The sequence below is a fragment of the Camellia sinensis genome, chromosome 11, assembly GCF_055761805.1.
Source record: "Camellia sinensis isolate YWXY chromosome 11, ASM5576180v1, whole genome shotgun sequence".
NCBI lineage: Eukaryota > Viridiplantae > Streptophyta > Magnoliopsida > Ericales > Theaceae > Camellia > Camellia sinensis.
The window spans coordinates 75254156-75272331 of record NC_138971.1 but is presented as its reverse complement, the minus strand read 5'-3'; the positions used below and the strand labels follow the sequence as shown (position 1 = coordinate 75272331).

The following is an 18176-nucleotide window of genomic DNA, read 5'->3' as shown; positions in this document are numbered from 1 at the left end:
AGAATAGCAACCTGATCATTGGAAAAACATTGTTAAATTATTCCTCAAAAAAAAAAAAAAAATTTGAATTGTAAATTTTTTACATGGTTCATTGCTAAAATATAACTTTAGCTATTGAATTTAGCTAACCATTGGAGAAACTCTTAACACTAAAACTGATTCATGATAGCTAAGTTAAAATGAATGTAGTTTTCTCTTTTTGTTTCACCTTCTTTTTTTCTCTTTTAAAGACTACTTGTCGCCCAGAAACATCATCTACATAAATATAAAATTGTTGCCAAAAACAAAAAACAAAAAAACAAAAAAAAAAGAAGAAAAATATAGTTAATTGCGGACCCACAGTGGGACTGGGGTGCCATCGCCAACCCCAGCCTTTGGAAAATTACACTACTAGCTCTATATTCATAAGTATTTGTAAAATGTATCATTGGATTGTCTCTTAATTTTTTCAAAATCTTTCTATTAATTTTATATTTCATTAATGTTTCGCAATGTATAATGAGATGATTTCTAACTAATTGGTATGCTACTTAGCATCAATAAGATTTACTTAATTTTATTTATAGAATAGGTCATTTCTTTCTATTTTTATTTCAAAAATAAAAAGTACGCTTACATTTTATTTCCTAGATATTGTCAACCAACAAAATAGCTTTACTAATATTTCACAAATTTAGAAAAGAATTAAAAAGAAAAAAGAAATTATTAGATTTATTTGTTTGTTTTTTTTCTCATAGAGCAATTTTTTCACAAACCTCATGTGAGAAATTACTCTCTATCGGTAATGTACCAATTATTTTTTCCTTTTTCTTTTTTCACACAATCACATTGGTCTCCCTAGACATAATTTCTCATTTAGGAAAATGTTTAAAACCCATAAAAAATCTCTCACAATGTGACCTACAATGATGTGGCATTATACATATAAACTTTTAGTTTGTCATTTCTCAGTTGTGTAGAGTCTATCTCTCTTGTCATATCATTGTAGATTGAATTAAGGATTCAAATTGTGGGTCTCTAATACTAGTCTTTTGTTTCCACCCATGAATATAGTGTCCATTCCTTGATTCTATTATTTGAGTGTCCATAATAACTTCAGCAGAGACAAGAGCTTGTTTTCATCCCATACTCTTACTACCATACCACTCATAATTAAAAATAAACTAGCAAACTTGTTGAACCCTCAATCTTTAATAAGCATGTCTCGAACAAAGAAGCAAGAAAAAAAACACAGGGGTAAGTGCACCCATGCCAATCTATGGTGGGGAAAAATAGAAGAGAATGTGAAGAAAATGGAACAAGATGGGTCTGGTATTTATGACTGCCAGATAGTCTATAAACCCAAAAACAGATCTGAGAAACTGAATTTTAGAATATAACAGGAAGTTACACTTTTTGCTGACTAAAATTTTTATTGCAAAAAAATTATTTTTAATCAACGTAAGCATTTTTGCGACAAAAAATTTTGGTCGATAACCACTACAATAAAATTGATTTTTCACGACTTGCAATGCATGCCGTAAAAACTCTTTCACGGCATGTATACAAATGCCATTATATGACATGCCGTGGAAAGTTGAGTTTTGTTTACGGCATACAGATAAAGTTATAAAAAGTAATAAATTAAACATTAATAACATACTTTGTATATCATACATAATTTTTTACAATATTTTTGTCGTGTCATAAATCATCATACTTTCCATGGCATAATGTTAAATGCTATAGAAGATTATTTTTAACATATTTATGGCATACTTTGTATGCCATATATAATATTTTACGGTATTTTCTTACATGCCATAAATCATCACGTTTCACAACATAATTTTGTAGGCCTTAAGTCATTTTTAATATATTTATGACGTACTTTGTATATCGTATATAATCTTTTACAGCATTTTCTTACATGTCATAAATCATTACACTGCTCATGACATAATTTTATATGCCTTAGAATGCTATTTTTAATATATAATATATATACAGAAATATAACATTGCCTAACATTATGCAAATAGTAGCTTATAAAATGCAATCTGTGAACAAACCAAGCAAAAAGCAACAACTATGAAGTAAACAAAAAAATCTAATATCCATACACCAAACAACCTTCATACTAACTTCCATCTTTAACTTTTATCATATCAAGCTAATAACAATCTCAAACATACAAACCAAGAAAAGTATCCAAATCATAAGATTTACTAATTTCTAAAATACGACTTTAAACATCCAAAAAGCATAACTACAAATCGTAAATCAATTATTCTAATATTTAGTCCAAAAAAATGAATTGACTAGGCCATGCAACTATACTTCCTATTACATCTTGAAGATCATCCATTGTCGTAGCAATTATAGCTTCACGCTCCTTCCTAATTCTTTTCTCGGCTTTTTTTGAATTCTGTGCAATACACAAGGAAAAATAAGAAATAATAGGGACAACAATTGGTTATAAATTCAATTTTATGTTAAATGAGAAATAAAATACCTCTCCACTCATCTTGCTAGTTGACAATTTCATGATTCAACTGTTAATAAGAAAATGGGCATTCACATTAACAATCAGATCAACAACAAGAACAATTAGATCAACAACAAAAGAGGTAAAACACACCAACTACATAAACTGTATCAACACTACAACAAAACAGGGTACTAGGAGTAGATTGAGAGTAATAAGCAAAGCTCTGGTATTTTTTGAATAAAATGAATAACATCAAATTTAACGCATGTTCTCATGCTTTAATAGCCCAAGTGTCTAAATGTAACATAGCCTAGATGAAAACACTATATCAAATTATAGCCAGAGAGAGTCTTACATCCATGCTCTTCACTACATCGGGCAGACATTCATGTCATAAATTCACTCTAATATTTTATTTGGAACTAGGTAAAAGGAATTTTTTTTCAAAACTCTCATCCCTTTAAAATAACATTTCCATATGTCCACCACTAATACACACACATAAACAGAACGAAACATAATATCACCTAGCATAGTTTAGTTAATTAATTTAGATATTTTATTGATGCAATTTCCACTTCCCAAAAAGTAACAGAAAAAAAATATCTTTTATTTTTTTAATTTATTTTATTTCCCCCTTTTCACTATGTGAGTTTTTTTTTTTTTTTTTTGACCAGCAAAAAAAGGAAAACTTTATTGATGAGGTGAGCAAATACAAGCAACAATAAACATCAATAAAGAAGGGAAGTGCAAAAAACATCATAACTAAACTCCACAATCCCAACTAGATTGGCATCAAGGAGGAAGCACAATTATATGGTAGCACTAAACCCACAGATTGACGAGAAACCAATCCAAAACAGAGAAACAAAAAGAAAAACAGTAAAAAACAGACCAACCACACCGCAAGGACAACCATCCAACTCTGCCAACTCCTTCCCTTGTAAAATCTTCCAGCAACTTCTAAACAATACACCATCAAACTCCTTGCCACAGGAAGAGGCACCAGTATTTAACACCCAAGGTAGCAACAAGCAGCACCAATAGACAGCAGCACCAACAGCACCCAAGGTAGCAAAACAACAGCTATAACAGCATGTCAACCCAGCAAACATCAGCAACAGCATTTCAACCCCGCAAACATTAGCAACTGCATGACAACCCAGCAAGCAAACAACACAGAAGCTATAACAGGACTGCTAACAAACTGATAAGTGCACCAAGTACACAGCTACAGCAGCACACTACTACTGCAAACTGTTACTACACATGACAGCAAACACCAGCAACAAGAGAACCAGCAACTATAGGACCAGCAGCAGCAGTTCATAACAGCAAAAACACCAGCAGAGGGCTTCCCATAACAAGACCACAGCAGTGGGACTACGCACCCAGCAACTGGACTACACACAGCAACAGCAGGACTTGACAGCAAAACCAGCACAAGGCGTCCCAGAACACTGCCACCACAGTGCCCCAGTAAACACCCTTCATCTCAAGCAATGTCTGACCTATGAACAAAATCATGCACTCCGTACTGCACACCTGGTAAATTGTTCTTAGCCCAAAATGCAATCCTGGTCTTCACAATGTCCTCCAAATCATCAAAATTAGGATGGCCACTGTTAGACAATATATCATTCCTTAACTACCAAATTGGCAAAATAAAACTAGCGGCACAATTTTCCACACCTTCACCTCTTTTTTCTTAACCAAAGCCCCTGCCCACCACTGAAACAAAGCCTCAATCGACCCAGGAATTACCCACCACATATCCCACCATCTTATATGTGAATGAGGAGTTGAGCCTGTAACATTACCTGATTTACACTAGTGGTGGCAAAGAACAATTACCAGTTCTTCAATTTCATAGATGTGACTTTAATTCTTCATTTACCAAAAAGAGAAGAACGATAATTCAGAATTTTAGATATAAAAGGTAAGTAAAAAAGAGAAAAGAAAACTACATACTTCACCGTTAATGAGGATGCTGTTTATGACTATCTGGGCAGGTCCCATTAAAGGCTTTGCGAACTTAGCAAGTAGCAGAATATTTATGTCAGTCCCAATTAAAACCCAAGCGCATGATTCACTGTCAAAATAAAGTTTGACAACCATGAGCTTTCTTCCATTTACAAAAACTTGAAAAAGATAAATAAAGGAGTAGCAGGCTTATGAAAAAAAACATAATGTATAATGGTCATAATAGTTAACCTCGAGGAACCACAAAAAAGTTAGGCAGCAGAACCACAAAAAAGCTCGGCAGCAGAATATTTTAGTAATTAGGTGGCATGGCCCAATGGTAAGACTTGCCAAATGAAAAGGTGTTAAGAGAAACTTTTAGCTTACTCATAAAAATAAAAATTTCAAAAGTCACGGGTTGGAGCTCACCAGTTTATCAAATAACTTCCTCATTTAGCAGCCAACTTAAATAAATAATAAATTTAAAAATAAAATAATAAATAAATAAATAAACAGCTCTAGCTCAGCTAGTGTCAAAGCAGGTCTAGAGTCTTACTGCACAGGAAGAAATTTCACCAATGGGGGTAACAAAGGTATAGTTGGACATGTCAGCATAGGAAACAAATAAGAGGATTAATTTCAAGCAGGTTGAAGTCAGTAATTTAGCACAATATAAACGCAAGGGCTTCAAAGCATTAAGCATTCTAAATTAGATATTTATTTTTTCTGATGAAATAGCATTCTTGTTTTCGTAATCTCTTCCCCAAGAATCTCATATTAGTTCATCGGGCAACCGTTTTAACCATGCATATAAGCCATATATTGCACCATCAAAATCCACTATTCTACCGCCCTCAAATAGTAAATAGCTCCATGTGACATTCATTAAACAAATACGGAAACCAAAATCCCAAATGTCTACCCTTTCCAGAACCTGAACAGTTTGAACATCGTTCAGTTTTAGGAGTTGCTAGGTGCTGATCTCCATCGTTAACAGTTGAAACTGGTTCAACTAGGACAAGCACTCCTGAGCTTGAACAGCGAGCACAAGTAAGATATCCTGCATAAACTAGATGATCAGCACATAAGCACAGCAAATATAGACTAGAACAAGCAAAAAGAATAGCTCCCTGGTTTGTAAGATAGATGGGACCAAGAAAACTAGCACGCAGCGGCTTAAACAAATGCAGAGAAAACTTCTTTTAGTGGTCAAGAAGATGGAAGTAGGATAAAAAAAAGACAAAAAAGATGAAGGATAATTGGAATTATTCAAGAGAATCTCTTGATTCTATAGTAAGATGCCAAATTAAGGAATGTAGACCATATATAAGCCTACAATAAATTGGGTCTTGAATGACGAATTTTTTGTGTCGCCAAAGAGCTAATTTCGTCACTATAGATATTTGTGAGGAAATATTTTCCTCACTGGTTTCGTCATTGAATGTTTGTCACTAAAAAGCATCGTGACGAAAAATAATTTCGTCACCAATGAAATTACTTCAGTAACGAAACTTTTTGTCACCAATAAAATAACATTTTGTCGCCAAAAATCCTCATTTTTGTCACCAAATAATTATTCAGTACCATATTATAACTTTAGTTGACAAATAAATTTCACATGTTGATCATTGATGAGAAAATAATTTCGTCACAGTAAAATGTAAATTTGACGAAATTTTTCGTTTCCAAACGTCATACATGGGTGACAAAATATATTTCGTGACAAAAATATATATCCGTGACGAAATTTTTAGTCACCAAACAACAAAATCAATGAAAACTTTCATATATAAGTTGCAATAAATTGTCACAAAAAATATTTATTAGTGACGAATAATCACTTTGTCATAATAACAAGTACAAATGACGAAAAAAATTCGTCACTAAACTTGTCCTGTATTTTATATTTTAATTTAGATTATTATTTCACAAATATCCTTGTTCATATCCCAAAAGGCTTTTAAATGTACTAAGAAATCCACTAGCTATTATACACCACTCCACAAAAAAATTCACTATACAATTTATATTATAAATCAAAATATATCCATCAAACAAATTTAATAATAATCCATTAAGTATAACAAAAAAACCATCAAAGCAAATCCCAAAATGAACTAACATGGAGTCCATAAAAAAAATCAACACTCGATCTTGATTTGTAGAAGTATCAATTTAGGGAAAAAAAAATTCAAGTATGCTTCCAAACGTCATCAAAAACCAATCTGCAAAAACAATAAACAAGAAAAACATCAACATATTATCAATTACATTGTATAGACCTCTCTATCCATGTCAATACAAATTGTGTACACAATCTGCACTCGGTAAACAAAATGTGATTAAATTCTAGAGAGGAACTTAATAATGCACTTAAGGAGCTGTGCATATAAGAAATGAACGATACCAATAGAATTGATAGCCACATGCGACAATTCCAATGAATGCCCTGAGACTAAAATTTAGTACTTATGGCCTATTACTGCAGTTCGTACTCTGTTTGATTTTCTCTTTACTCAACTATATACGAAGTCCAGAGAAGTTAAAGCAAGATATGCTAATTTAAGGGTGTAATATTCTAATTTTCATTAAATATATATCCCACTGCCAAAAAGAGTGTTTCCTCTCTTATCAAATGCAGTGATAATTATAATGTATTATTCAATAACATAAGTAGTAAATGGACAGATATAGGGTCCTGATCACCAATTCACCATAAACTCATTTCTAGGCACTAACTTTAAGTTCAGAATCAATTTTCCTATTACTTGTACAAATGAAGTCTTAAGTGCCAAATTCTGGCACTTAGTAAAACATTTAAATCTAAAGTTTGCAAGAATCCGCTGGTTCATAAAACTGCCCAAATTCAAGCAGCCAGTCAAAACTTTCCAACATAATAGATAACAAATTTATGGAGTAGGACTAGCATAATGAAGCCACATCAGCTAATAAACCTTTGCTAGAAATCTATTGACAATCCCCCCCCCTCTTTCTATCTACAACAAATAACCTATCTGTTTACTGTATTTGGCAGGAAAGAAACTCTTGAATTTTTCAATCTATTAGCTCTCCTGTTGAGGTGTTTCAGAGGAGAATTGTCAACCCTGTAAGGTTTAGAATTCTTTCTGTGAAAGAACTTTAATAAGAATGCCGCTAGTGATTGGTTTATGGACAGATGGAGGCTCCCTTCCTCTGTACTGAAACTGGGGTGCTTTCTTATGGCTATGGCACTAACGCTCTGATCTTATATGCTTGGACTTACTACTCTTGCAGGTCTCCTTAGGCTGTGGGTGCTTGTTGGTTGAAGCAGCTCCTTATTTCCTCTAATGAGCTTCTTTGCAGGTCCTGCTGGTACCTCTTGAGGGATGCTGAGGGTTGAGGTGATGTGATATTTAGGTTGAGGGTTGAGTGTTGTGAGCCCAAAATGCTTATCCATATTGCATTGTTCTCATATGTTTATCTAATTGTTTTCTCTGCAGTGTCTAGCTAGTACTGCTTGTAAGGAGAATGAGGGTTGAGATTGGTGAGGCCAGATATGTTAGGTTATTGTATTTCTTGGATATTTGAGTGATGTGAGTTCCTATATGTGGGCTGAGTGAAAGTGAGCACATATGTTTTTACTCATTGTTTTCTCTACAGGTTGTCGAGCTGGCCTTTGGGTGAGGGAATTCTTTGGTTGTGCGTTGAGTGAATTCAGGATATATCTTTGTTGAGTGCCTCTTCCTGTGTGGGTTGAGTGAAGTGAGCCCTATATGTGTTGTGGTGTGTTACCTGCAAATGAAATAGAGTATTGTTCCAAAAGTATTGAATAATTTCTCCTTCACTATCAATTTAGAGAAAAAAATTTGGGACCTATCTATCTCTCTCCCCTCCCTCATGAATCTACCTCTTTGTCGTCAATAAAGTGGCTCTCTCCTCTCTTTGGAGTGTACATCTTTGTTATTATTACATTGGGCAAGTTATAAAATAAAACAAAGAAATATACAAGATTACAAGAGGCATTCGTAAGGCAAACAACAAACCAACCCAAAACAAAGAGGCACAAGAAGCTAACCCTAGCGAAAAGAACCAGCCAAAAAAAATAACTAAGCAACCTACCCAAGGAAAACAACAAACAAAACAAAGCCTAACAAAAAGATGCAGAACTCAATGCCCCACAAAGAAGCACCAGCAAAGCACTACTAAACTAAATTTTAGGCCTATTATCTTTCCTCTTATCAAACACATCTTTGGGAATGGGCGTAATACTTTCCTTTGGCATGATAATTGGCACACTTTAGGTTCTTTGTGGTCTAAGTTTGGTGAGAGGATCATCTATGATTCTGCTATTCATAGTGATTCTAAGGTCAGTGCTGTTATTGAGAAAAACTCTTGGAAGTGGCCTGTGGTTAGCTCTTGGGAAATTAAGGAGTTAATTGATAACATTCCTCTATCCCTTACATCCCAGTCAGGATGATGATAAAGTTCTGTGGACTCCTGCCCCCAATGGTGAATTCTCTATCAAATCTACTTGGAATTCCTGGAGGAAATCTTTTGCCAAAGTTCCTTGGGCTCATGTTGTTTGGGGCTCACGTATTATCCCAAAGCTAGCTTTGTTACTTGGATGGCTATTCACTGAAGGCTTAATACAGGGGATAGGCTTTATCTACTTGGTTTATCCCAACATGTGAATTGTGTCTTTTGCCAGAACACTTATGAAGATCATAATCATCTATTTTTTCACTGTCCTATCTCTGATAGAGTGTGGAGTCAGCTGAAATCTATGATTAATGAATCTTGGCCTAGTCTTCTTTGGCCTGAGTTGGTGGAACATATCTCTAAAGCTGTTAAGGGGAATTCTATGGGCACTATTATTTCTAAGCTTGTTTTTACTTGCACAATTTACCAGCTGTGGCTTGCTAGGAATAATAGGATTTTTAATAATGAAATGTACCCTGAAGAAGTGGTTATCAAGAGAATTGTGGATATGATCAGATATAGAATGATTTCATTGTCTAACTTGAAAGTTCATTCCACTCATAACTGGTTTCTAAGCAAATAGAGGCTGCCTCACTCCATCTTGAAGGACAGTCATGGTGCTGGAAGCAGCAGAAATATGAGGGATGGGAGTTTAGTATATGTGGGTTGAGTGAAGGTGAGCAGATATTGTGTGTTATCTAACAATCTTCTAATTTTTGCAGGTTGTAAAAAGCTGGAGTGTGAACTATTATATACCATTGAGAGTTGAGTGATAGTGGGGACTATATTCATACCTTTACTTGAGTCCACAGTGAGAGAGTTGCCTAATGTTTTCTTTTATTGGTATCTCTAGTTTCTCTGTTTTTTGCAGGTACATGGAAAGGCTATACATTGAATGGTGTGAGTGTTATAATTGTGGGTTGAGTGGTGTGAGACTTGATATTATGTGTGGTCAATCAATTCCCGAGGGTTGTGAGATTAAAAATTGTGGGTTGAGTGAAATTAGCTCATATATTGTGTGTTGGTTACTTTGTTGTATTCTACACAGAGGCAGGCTTCCTGTTTGGTTGTACTTAATCCATTTTCTATATTGGGCAGGTCCTATTAATCTCCCAAGTCTGACGTTGGATGGTGCAATTGTAGAGAGTGCTGGCAGTGACATAGAGGATGGTTATATTGTGACTACTGTACAGGGTGTTATCTTGAAGTATGGCTGCTGGACACACATGCAGAATGACAAGGCTTTTCTATTAGTTTGTATATATTATTTTGTCACTTTTGCTCTGTTACAGAGCCTTTTTGGGTCTACCCTTGCGGGATGTGCAAGGAAAAATTCTGGTATTTGCGACAACCCTTTTGGTTTGTTTGACTTTGTTCTTAGCCCACATATGCATAGTATGAGGCCCCTGAACAGGTTTATGCTCACTGATTGCAACCAGATTTTATTTTCCTTAGGGTTTCTATTGTGGGTTTTTTTGTGGTACTTTGGTGATACTTTTTGAGGGCCCACGTATGCATAGTTTTAGTTGTTTATCTCTATGAGCCGTTGTTCTCTCTTTGGATTTAGTTTGCTGTTTCTAGGCAGGTTTTTATCCTCTGGTTATGTATAGTTCTTGCTAGGTCCTGGAGCATACCCCTTGTAGTTGTGTAAATTTTCTTGTCTTTATTTTATGACTTATTCACCCAAAAATAAAGCACTACTAAACTAAAATAAATCAACCTAGCAGAAAAAATAAAACCACAAAAAGGAGAAGCCAACCAAGGGAGCAAGCCTTCTCAGCAGGCCAAACCAGTCGCCAAAAGCAACACCACAGCAGGCCACACCAACCATAGCAGCAGCCAAGCAAACCCACCAAAGACAAGACATCCAAAAAAGTAGAAGGACCAACTGAAGACCCATTTTCCCACATCCAGCAGCTAGCACATACAAGAAATCAAGGCAAATGGGCAGCAGCAAACAAGCAACTTGGACTAGCAGTGCCATGGACATGGATTACCTAATGGAAGACGGGCTATGAACATGGCTAAGAGAAGCAGAGATTAACAAACTAAATCCATGTGCAGCTCACATGCATTCATGGGTTCTTAGATGGTTGGAACCTGGAGCACACAACAATAAAGGTTCAATTATCACTGATATATTGTATTTGTATCATCTAACCTCTTCTTTATTTGGAAAAATATGAGGCCAATGATTTGATTTCTTAATGACTTGTTATGGACTATTTTGATTGTGTAGGTCTCGGTTATTAATATCTGATCATTCCTTTGTCAAAATTTGCATTATTGGAAATGTTTCTTATAGGATCTACCTCTACCATTGTTGCTGTAAGTGCTGCTAAGCAAAGATAAAATATGGGAACAGATTGATGCATTGAGAACTATAGTGGGATATAAAGCTGCACCCCATGCAATGTGCGCAGAGGAACTAAAAGCTCTCTACATCTTCACTGGAGTAGAGCCACCCGAGCCTATCTCATATAAAAACCAACCATTTGATCTTATGGAAGTCAATGACAAGCTTCTATTTCCCATGTCCATAGTTGGAGTGAAGTAGGTAGAACTATTTCTCCGTATGTTATATGGTAAGGCTAAATGAAAAGAAAATAAATAAAAAGAAAACTCCACACAAGTGTAGAGACCACATAAACAAAGAGAGATGGGGTCTGTGAAATTGTTAACAGAAGGAGACCTCAAAACAGCCTGCAAGGAGGAACTACTCAAAGAGAAGATGCCCACAGCCAACTAAAACAAAGGCAAGAAATAATGGCAGTAGCAAAGCGTCAAGCATCTACAAGGATCCTCAAATAGCTAGGCATGGTATCCAAGAAGAATCAGGAGGCTAGTCCAGCTAGCAAGGATGATCATAGAAGCAAAGGAATCAATCCAACTCATAACCTAAGTAATCAATTTTATTTTTTTATGAATAACCTAAGTAGAAAAACCAATAAAATAAACAGATATTAAACAAACATTCAAATATAGAGAGGAGTTGAACCCTAATTTTATTAAAAATACTGATTAAATAGCTTATATGAATGACTCAGAAAAAGAAAACAAGGTCAACTTGTTTCCTAAACTTGATTGATTGCAAATTGCAATAGTGTTTTAGTCCAGCAAGCCAACAAGGATTTTGCTATATAACAAGCAACCATTATCTAATAGATAACAAACTTGTGTTGGGTCAATCTTAATTTACGGTTCATTATTAAAGTGCTAGTTGCATTTAAAAATTTTCCTACTGATATACAAACACACTTCAGAACCTCAATTAAGATCTGGGAAAAAATGACCAAATTACAAGAACTATAATAATGAATTTCAAGCAAACCAGATTCAGACCCAAAAAAGCATGAGCACTTGGAGAATTTGAAGTGGACTGCACTCAAAGCAAACATGTGCATATATAACGTGCTTGTGTCTATCTGTGTATATCAATGTCAATCTTTGCGGCAATATATACTTGCCTAATCATGTAATTTTGAGGCAGAATTGCTCTGGCTATAATATTTATCAGCAATATTACAAATTTTTCAAAAAAATACTTAGAAAACATTTAGATAAATATATATATAAATCACAGTCATTCTAGATAAGATTCACATCATACTAATTTTAAATGTATATCATATAATTCATATTCAGATAAAATTTCAGATACCTTTTTTTGTGTATATCATATATCATATATCAGCAATACTAATTTTATTCACAGATTTTTTCACAAAATAATTCTTTCACAAAATTTTATTCACAGATTCATTAAATCATCAACCATATAATTCTTTCACAAAATTTTTAGATAATGTCTCCAACAATTCTACTCAAAAGTTAAACCGGAAAAACAAACAAAGAATGGGATCCTAGTTTTTGTTAGATATGGAAAAAGTAATTGATGCATATATGTCAATCTATTAATAAGCAAAGCAATCTTTTCTTCGGAAGAATAGAGAGAAAAAACAAACTCAGATTTGAAAAAAAAAAAAAATGCAGCAAAAGAAGAAATGAAGGAATATGCATTACATGATTGAAAACTCATATTTGAATCTCTCTTAAAAACCCATCACAAAACTCAGATTTGAACAAGATTGAAAACCCATTACAAAACATGTGAACAATACAAGGGAATATATATATATATATATATATATATATATCTTCTCTTTCCAGCCCTAGAAAACACAGAAACACCAAATCAAGAAGCAAAAGGTCCAAATCTAGAGACCCATTTCGTGAAAAACACTACAAAGAAACCCAAAACAGAGAATAAGGCCTCGTTTGGGAATAGGCTAATTTAGTAACTTTTTGGTTATTTGGCTAAAATATGAGCTAAAAAAAACTAGTATATTTGGGATGACTTTTTGGTTTTTTACGAAAAGATGTGCAAAAAGTAGAGAGAAAAAAGAATTTTTTACTTTTTGGTATGGATTGTTGGCTTTTTGACTTTTTTAATAACTTTTTGACTTTTTGGCTAGCCGGCCTGTTGCCAAACGAGGCCTAAGAGAGAGAGAGAGCAGAAAAAGAGCAAGGAGAAATCACGTACTAAATCGGCGAGAAGAGAAGATGCGGCGGTTACCGGAAAGACTACTAGTGGCGGTGGCGACCGACAAGGCTAATAAAGCGACGACGATGGCAATCAACGTGGTGGAGGAGCAAGAGGTGAGACAAATAATATCCTATTTTGAGAGAGAGAGAGATGATAAACGGAAAAAGAGAGATGATAAGATGATAACAGGGTGAAAAAATTAATGCCCTATTTTTTTCATTGCAGCTTAATATATCAACATTTTCCCATCAAAATTGAGAACATTATTTCCTCATAAAAGATCTCAAAAATATTAAAAAAAATTTGTGCCGAAAATATATTCCTCACAAATAATTTTATAACTAGTGATAAATTTTTTTCTTACCAAAAGTCCCAAAATTTTGACACCATCCAAAAAAATTAGCGGGAAATTTTTTTGTAACCAAACTTAATTTTTTTCCACCTAAAAGAAAGTATTTATTGACAAAAATAAATTTCGTCATCTATCACTTTTATTTTTTTATTATGTGACAAAATTTATAAATTCCTCACTAATTATTTTTATTTAGTGACGAAATTTATTTTCTTCACTAGTTTTTGTCACCAGGAGGTGCTGATGGAAGAGAACACGAGGCACTAAAGGAAATGGGCAAGCGAGCTCAGAGATGCGACATCGGCAACAGCACTGAAGGAGGAGAACAGGCAACATCGGCGATGGCACGAGAGAAGAACACGTTGAAGGAGGACTAACCAGTGTTTTGTTTTGAGAGAGTGATATGAGAGGGAAAAAAAAAAAAAAAAAACGAAACAAAAAAACAAAAATAAAAAAGGGGGAGGGGGGGGGAAATTAGTAATCTATTTTTTTTCTGGCAATTTGTCAAAAATTTTCCTCTAAAATTAGTGAATTTGTATTTAGTGTAAAAATTTGTAGTGTAAAAAAAGGGGGGGAAATTTCGTAATTTTTTTTAATTTTTTGATATTTAGTGTATTTTTTAAAAAAAAATCACAAACATTATACTTTTAAAGTATATTTATGTTAGGCGTGTCTAAGAATCTAAAAAAAAAAAAAAAAAAAAAAAAACTTAAAATATTAAAAAAATTCATTGAAATTATTAAAATACGAAAAATAAAAAAGTAGAATTTTTTGAAACTATTTTCTGAAAACCAAAACCAAACAAGCTGATTACTGACTAAAATATATTTCTCATTAAATAATCTTAAAATATTTAAAATCAAGTTTTTCAAAAAAAAAAATGTAAAATTATTGATGACGAAAATATATTCCTCGCTAATAATTTTATTATTGGTGGCAAATTTTTTTCTCACCAAAAGGCTCAAAATTTTGGCACCATAAAAAAAAATTAGCGGGAAAACCTTTGATGACAAAACTTAATTTTTCTTCACCTAAAAATAAGTATTTATTGACAAAAATAAATTTCGTCACGAATTATTTTTATTTTTTTATTATATGTGACAAAATTTTATAATTCATCCCAAATTATTCTTATTTAGTGATGAAATTTATTTTCTTCACTATTTTTCATCACCATAGGTTATTTTGTTGTAAACACAACTTGATCTATATTAATGCTTGTAAACATAACCACAACAGATGTCTAGCAATCTCAAACTTACCAAAATACCCTTAACTCTCAAAACATAAGCCTCTAAAGACACAACAGAGTTTCAGAGTTCGATTGTGTAATGATTGTATTGTGTTAACATTATATACACCCTAAGCCTCTAAAATCTTCTACACAAACTGCTCCTTTGCTCCTGTCCATAGTAGTCCAATCAAAGTCTATATAGCTTTACACTGTAATGGCTTCTACAAAATCCTTGAAAGGGTATATTCAAATGTGTAAGTGGCATGTGTAAGCTAGAGCAATAAAACAAAAGAGCTGTATCAACAAACCAGAATCACTTACACACATACATGTTACATTTTAATAAAACAGTAAAATAGAAATCTGAGCTCATAAAGCACAAGATAAAAATTAAAATTAAAATTAAAGATTAAAAAAAAATGCCAATTACAATTCACGCAAGGACAGTACAATTCACTCAATCTAACAACAAAGTGAACAGCAACATTAGCTCGTATACCAAATTACATGCATAATACTACTCAATTCATCGAATCAATAATACTTGAGGCACTACTACCAAAATGCTGAGAGAGCAATAATAACCAAAGATCATAAGATATCCAATAAGCAATTACACAATCAACACAACAAAAAAATGCCTGATTTGACTCAGTTCTCTCTTAACTACTTGTTCACCAAAAATTGATACACAATTCTCTCTACATCTGACTCAGATGCACCTATTGAAATCAAAATAAAGACAAAAAATGCAGCTAGATCCAGAGATCTAATCAATTAACAAAAGCATCAAATTTCAACATCGATACAATATATCATTGATTCTGAAATCAATCAACTCACAATATTGTCGAGAGCAACGACATTGAGGAAAGTGGAAGGGCGGCGTGAGGACGATGAGTTTTTGTTGACATCTTCGTCAGCAAGCAAAGCAGATGCTTGGCGCATCGAATCAGCGAGCTGAGCCAATTCGTCGACCGCGTCCATTGACTCAATGAATTGGAGAACTCGATTGAAGAGAGAGAGAGAGAGAGATGATCAGATCAAAGGAGGAGGAAGGATCGCGATGTATGTAGAGAGAGAAAGAAACCCTAGGTTGATACAAAATGAAAATGATGATGGAGAGAGATCCACCGATGATATTTGTGTTGCTGAGTAAGTAGTAGATTTTGGAAGGATAGAAATTAAAAAAAAATTTGAAAATAAAATCATGCCCGGCAACAAAGTTGTTTTTTTATTCAAACTTACACTTCACAAATTGTTGAAGCCTTTCAAGCATCTATTCTTTTGAAATCTGTGAGTCCTAAATTTGTGAAATGGTGTTTGCCTCCCACAGCTCGAATCAAGTTGAACACGGACGGTTGTGCTTGAGGGGATTCGGACAATGGCCCTGTTTGGTAGAGCTGTGGGAAAGTGCTTATAGCTTATGCCTAAACAGCTTATAGCTTATAACTTTCAGCTTAAGCTGATTTCCAGCTTATTCTTAAAGCATCTCCTGCCCTACTCAAAGAATAAGCTGATTTCTGACTTCCACAAAGCTATAAACTAAACCAAACACATCAAAATAGCTTAAATTAAGCTGAAAGCTGAAATAAGCTGTAAATAATTTCTGCCAAACAGGCACAATGAAGGCTTTGGCGGACTGTTTAGGGATGACACAGAAATTCGGCTTTTATTAATTAAAAATAAGTTTTTTTAAAAAAATAAAATAAAATTAATGTTACAAAAAATAGTTCATATTTGTGTGTAGTTTTTTAGTAATTTTTTAGACAAGCTTTAAAGTTGTTTTTTTTTTTTAATAAAATTATAAATATATCCAAATAAGTCTAAAAAAATTATAGCAAAATGAGAGAAACAGAGAGAGAGAGAGAGAGAGAGAGAGGGGGTTTGAGGCAAAAACATGCATAGATAGAATGAGAGGAAGAGTGGTGAACGGGCCTTAAAATAATGTTTTTGAATTTTTTTGTTTTTGTTTTAGTTATTGTATGTTTTTAAATATTTTAAATAATTTTTTTTACATTTTAAATTGAAAAAATTTACATATACTTAGAAGAAAAATATTTTTTTAATTTTCTAAAAAAAATACTAAATTAAAAAAATATAAAATTCAATACATTTCATATGTATTATATTTTTTTTATAAATATTTTATTTTTTAGCTGTATCTAGATTAGGCACATCTAAAAAGTAAAATATAAATAAATTATTGAAAGAAGGGAAAATATCAAATCAAGGTAATTTAAAAAACAATAATTACAAATTAGTGAGAAGCAATATAAATATTAATAATTAAAATTATAAACTTTTTCATGAATATATAATTTTTTTTCTAAAATTTCACTAGGTGCAATTATCTCTTAAAAGAAGACACTAAATTATAAAATAATGTATAAATTATTTTTTACGTTGTCCTCAATTAGAAAAATTTAAGGTGGGAAGCTTGGTTAGAAATTGTTAGTTATTTTTTAATAAAAAAATAAATAAATAATTGGATTGAAATTTTTTTTAATAAAAGTTTTCACGACAAGTTAATGTATGCCGTGTAAAGTTATAATATTTTACGGCATGAAATGTATGTCGCTTTAAATGTAAAAATTTTGCAACATATTTTGTATGCTATAAAAATATGCATTTTTACGGCATGCTTTTGCATGCCATAAAAAAAAATCGTATTGAACTTTTTTTTTTTTTTTTTTTTTTTTTTGTAGAAGTTTTCACAACATGTTAATGCATGCCGTGTAAAGTTACAATATTTTACAACATGAAATGTGTATCTTCTTAAGTGTAAATATTTTACGACATATTTTTTAAGTCTCGAAAATATACATTTTTTGCGATATATTTTTGTATGCAACAAATATATGAATTAACAACTTACATGGTATGTATGTCGTTATTGAAAAACCATGAACAACTTCCAAAAAAAAAAAAATGTCATAGAGTATACTAATTACGACATGCATTTGATGTATGCCATAAAGTTGAAGCCGTAAATAGTTAGTTTTGTTGTAGTGAATACATGTGGTCGTGAAATGTAATTCATGACTAAAAAAAATCGTTAATCAAATTAATTGACAAAACAAGTATTTGATGACTAAACTTTTGGCCGTTTGAACAAATAACTACAGTGACTAAATGATTAAAAACAAATATT

At 33.0% G+C, this 18176-nt stretch overlaps 1 long non-coding RNA gene across 2 annotated transcripts; it reads right to left on the bottom strand.

The window, feature by feature from the left end:
• Nucleotides 1-3059: 3059 nt before the first annotated feature.
• On the bottom strand, nucleotides 3060-16412 carry LOC145802010 (uncharacterized). 2 transcript variants are annotated; one of them, XR_014344104.1, is made up of 5 exons: nucleotides 15866-16412; nucleotides 6555-6657; nucleotides 5355-5492; nucleotides 4442-4562; nucleotides 3060-4357 (listed from the first exon to the last, which is right to left on the bottom strand). It is a non-coding gene; the product is annotated as an uncharacterized LOC145802010 (long non-coding RNA). The 2 variants fall into 2 exon arrangements; XR_014344103.1 differs by lacking the exon at nucleotides 6555-6657.
• Between the last annotated feature and the right edge of the window lie 1764 nt (nucleotides 16413-18176).